A 5454-nucleotide genomic window follows, 5' to 3' on the forward strand; every position below is an offset into this window, starting at 1 on the left:
CAACGGCCTCAAACTAGCAGGAGGGCGGAGACTTTCCAGGCAAAAGTGAAGCGTCGATTATCTATCTTTCCATCTGATTATAAAGTATAGTTGAAACTTATAAACGAAGTAAATTGTCATTCGCTGGACTCAATGCGAGAGAGTGAATCTGAAACTGCAGTGTTGCGATTTCCTGCTAAGCACTGTTTAATATGTTTATGGTTTTGAATATGACGTTATTAGAAGATTTATAGGATTTAAATGCGTAGTATAAGTATCAGATTTCTCGTTACTATCACGAAACCGTGCTAATGTTACTCAACCGATTTAACGATGAACAACAACAACACAGTTGAGTGCCCAACCCCCATGACTAGAAGAGAACTCATTTTTGCCTGGCTGGACACGAATTCCGCCCCACCTACTGCTCAGACGTTCAACAACAGACTGACATCATTGGTCTGTGTGTATTAACTGCCATGCTCAACCTACCATAAGTACTGTAAAAGCATCGCAGCTGTGTATTGCCCACTAATAAAACTCTGATACACCAGTAGATGAAGAACGGTTTCACTGCCCATTGCCTTAAACAGATCAGGCACATTTCATCTGACCTTTTAACTGTACAGTTTGATTGGCGGAAGGCTTTTGTCTTCTGGGAAATGATGACACAACTATTGCTGGCTGTTAAAATATTACAGGATAGGACTGTGCTCTGAGTTCTGAGATCCCAGAACACACACACACACACACACACACACACACACACACACACACACATGTTGGTGCATCTATCATTATGAGGACTCTCCACAGACATAATGATTTTTATACTGAACGAATTATAGATTTTATCCCCTACCCCTAAACCTAACCCTCACAAAAAACTTTCTGCATTTTTACATTTTCAAAAAAAAACACAGTTTAGTATGTTTTTTAAATGTTTTGAATTATGGGGACACTAGAAATGTCCTCATAAACCACATTTATAGCATAATACCCTTGTAATTACCAGTTTGTAACCTAAAAAAGTCCTCCTAAACCACTTAAACCTGCCCACACACACACACACACACACACACACACACACACACACACACACACACACTTTTTAGTCAAAACTTAAATTGTTGTAATTAGATTACAGTTACTGGCTTTCAAGTACTTTTCAGTACATTTTGTAGGTTACAAATATTTCTAAAATAATATCATTCATGAAGAATACAGTTAAAACATGAAATATGTTCATATGTACATCTGTTTGTGTTTCTGTGAAAACTGAAGAGACAACAAAATTGAGCAAGTTGAAATATAGACATTATGTTGAGCTGAAAAACAAAAACTTCTGTAAAAACTATTTTAGAAAGTAACTTAAAGTAAATTAATTAGTAATAGGGATTACTTTGTCAAAAGTACTACTTTGAGTAATCAGTAAGTAATCTGATTTCAATTTTAGAGAATTAGAACTAGTAAATTGTAGTGGATGATTATTTTTGAGTAACGTACCCAACACTATGTATAATCCAGTTAAAACATGAATTTATGTTCATATGTACAACTGTTTGTTTCTGTGACAGCTGCAAAATGTGTGCGACAATGAACAAGGAGGAAATATAGACATTATTTTGAATATGTTGAGCCGAAAAACAAAAAAGTATCTGTGAAAAGTGTTTTGGAAAGTAACTTGAAAGTAAGGTAATTAGTACCGTGATTACTTTTCTTAATGAAGCAATCAGTAAAGTAAACAGATCCAATTCAGAGAAGTAATTTGTAATTTGTAGTAGATTACTTTTTATTTTGAATAATTTACCTAACACTGTTCATAAAATGTTAGATGTGATTTTCTTAATTTTCCCCACCTGCACAGCCTAGGTCATGTCAATTAAAAAGGCAAGTCTTTCCAAGGTGGAGAATGTTACGTTTTACATTTACATTTATTCATTTAGCAGATGCTTTTATCCAAACCAACTTACAAATGAGGAATACAGCAAAAGCAATTCATCCAATAGGAAGATAAGGAGGCAAAATATGAGAAGTGCTGTAATACAAAGTTTCAGATAGTTCAGAGATGTACAAATAGAGAGGAAAATGAGACACAATGTTGAAAGAATACATTACATGAATACATTTTCTTTTTTGAAGTGAGGTGATTTTAATGAAGATTACGAAGACAAACATTGTTGAATCATGCACAATATAACCAGGAATGTCTATTTAGAAAGTTATACTGTCAATTTTTACCAATTCTCTCTTGCTTGCTTTAAGGATCTGCCTTTAACCTATCAGCAGGGTTGGGAGGGTTACTTTTGAAATGTATTCCACTACAGATTACAGAATACATGCTGTAAAATGTAATTTGTAATGTATTCCGTTAGATTACTCAAGGTCAATAACATATTCTAAATACTTTGGATTACTTCTTCAGCACTGGTAGATTTTTTTTCACTTGTTTTGACTATAAAAACTCTGCCAGTACAGTAAGACAAAATACACATGTTAAAAATACATTCTCTGAAATACCTAAATATCTTATGCTGTGTTGTTTCTAAAACAAGATAAATCAAATTGATCGATATTTTTACAGGAAAACAATATAAAAATTATTATCAAGAATCTGATTTTGCCCTAATATCAAAGGTCTTACTAGAAAAAAAGAAATTATGATCCAACGTGAATTTTCTTTATAATAAAATATGATCGTGCCTGGTAACGTGCATGTAAAATGGCTAGAAATAGCATTTTAGCTTAGCGTAAAGCTGACAATTTACACAAGGTTTATTTCTATTTCTTCTGCTCCAGACTTACTTCAAACTTACTTCTCTGTCTGCTCGTATGAATGTAACACATCATAAGAAAGTGTTTCACCGCTGTTCAAATGCACTTTGCATCATTTATATGTATAAATGTTTTCCATCTGAAAGGACTAAATATTAAATGAAACAAATGACAATAAAATGCAAAGTAATCTCTTAATCAAAATACTTTTTGAATGTAACTGGATTCTAATTACCAATGATTTAAACTGTAACTGTAGTGGAATACAGTTACTTATATTTTGTATTTTAAATACGTAATCCCGTTACATGTATTTCGCTACTCCCCAACCCTGCCTATAGCCTATCAACAGCACACAAGATTATTAATTTACTGTCATAAATGATTAATCAGCTGGCATTTCTGTGCAGACATTGTTAATTAAATACTACAGATTTTCAAAAAAGAACAAAAACAAATTCAGGTGAAGTTGCCTCTATATTTCTTTGTTGTCAGAGTGGCTTAATGTGCAATAAATGTCTCTTACATAAATATATGGCATTAGCAGTTGTGTCAGATGTTTGCAGAGCTTTTCCAGCTTTTTGCATCGTCACTTTGATGATGCAAACAGACCAATAAAAGCTTTCCTGTACCCTTGGCAACAGCACTGGTGCTGGCTGTAAACGAGGCAATCAAATTTATGCTGGAACATCCAGCAGGGAAAGAGAGAATAAAAACTGGAACACTGTGAGCCAGTCACGATTATTCATTCGACAACAAATTTAGCATGTAATAAAATCTTATAGAATGAAACAGAGCCTGCTTTACCCCTGAGATTTTGGATCAGTGTTTCAGTCAGATAACAGAGTTTCAGTCACTGGACTCCTACTGTATCAAAACATGTATTGTGTGTTGTTTAGTTACATTTGGAAGCAGAATATATTATGCTGCAGAATACTGTATGTAAAGTGTGCACATTTTGCATGTTTTCTTTTTCAGATTTGAATATCTCTTTCTTGGCTTACTATTTGATTCGACTGCCAAATGTGAAGACATTATTACACAAAATGAGATTAAAATGACAAAATAACAATAGTTGTTTCCAAGATTATAAGTGGGAGCCTCTGAATTAAACTTACAATGTGAGAGGTCATGATGTGACAATAATGCAGAAGTGATGTACAGATTCGGCATGGAACAATAACTATAGTAGGCAGTAAATAGTGTATAAACAGTATTCAGTGAGTAAGCTAGTTTTCCATTCTGAACATAACTCAAAATATGGCAGTTATGAAAACAAAACAGAAACAACATTCTGATCCAAAGAATTCAGATAAGAAGCTTGATCGTCTGATGAGTTAAAATTAGACATTATTTAGCCAGAGACAGACTGCTGGTATTAAAATTAATGGGAGAAATTTGAATGCCCAAAATGCTGAAGTAGAAAAGGAAGTCCCGCCTTACAGGTAAAAGAGCCAATCCCCTTTTAGATACAGACATCCCCTGTTAGTCAACTCGAAAATGCACATTTGCATTAGCTGGACCAGCCTGAAAAAGTAGCATTTTTTTTTAGAGTGATCTGAGCTAAAGAATTTATGATACCATTGTTGTCAGATTTTCTGCTGAGTTAAAATATGTTCTTTGATCATAATCTTGACCAACCGTTTTGGAGATTTCGGTCTTTCCCCATTCAAGTAGATTGGAGTTGTACTTTTATGGCGCTTGTATCCATAGAAAATGGTAATGATAGTTGGCCAGAGAGTGGACTGACTTGCCTTATGGGCTTATGTGGCCCATAAACCATAGATTCAATGCACCACCAACCTGTGAAACTAGCCAGCTAATCTAAACGTGTCTTCAGTTTTGACCATGGGAAGGTATCAGTCACCCCTCACAATACCAAATGGACGGTTTCCAGACCTGTGTGTTCCGAAGATTAGTGTTGCGAAACTTTGCATACCTGAAATATGACTTCTGAGTAATGGACGATACGAGGAGAGATGACAAACATACATACCAGTACATTCCTAACTCCCAGAACACCAAACATATATATTTAATATTTTCAAATTGCCTCTAGATATTAACAGAGAAATCTGTATTTGCTGCAACTGGGAGGTCATTAATGTTGGGACAACAACAACAACAACAACAACAACAAATAGCATCAAGCAATAACTAGAGTAGTAGGATAAATCCATAACTGTTTGGCTCCATGCAACACGTTGTCTGTGTTTGTTTCTTGACAGTATGTAGTAACCATTGCACATAGCAGTTTTTTGTTGTTGTTGTTGTTGAACTATTTTCATTGTAAAGACAGAAACATAATAGCATGATACTATTTTTTATCCCTGATTCTGCACCATTTGAGTTGTTTGCACCATAAGTCAGGTGACTACTCAGATTCAATTCATAATTTCTAAAAACAACACTGCACATTAAATTTGATTAATGTTTTAATCTTGAGATTAATTTTAGAATAAAGATTAACATTATATTTTTAGATATCGAGTGCCTTATTACCATGAAAGGGCAATACCTCCACCGTTATTGAACCACAGTGGTTATGGACACTTTTTGCTAAGTGATTTGGTTTAAACAGGGTTAAAAATAACTAAATAAAATTCCAGCAGAGACACCCAGTGGAACAAACTGTCACCAAGTTTATCACTTTGTGTCATAAACTAATTCTTGCTTTGATCAATTACCATTTCCAACAAT

This window comes from Myxocyprinus asiaticus, chromosome 5, assembly GCF_019703515.2.
Source record: "Myxocyprinus asiaticus isolate MX2 ecotype Aquarium Trade chromosome 5, UBuf_Myxa_2, whole genome shotgun sequence".
Lineage (NCBI taxonomy): Eukaryota > Metazoa > Chordata > Actinopteri > Cypriniformes > Catostomidae > Myxocyprinus > Myxocyprinus asiaticus.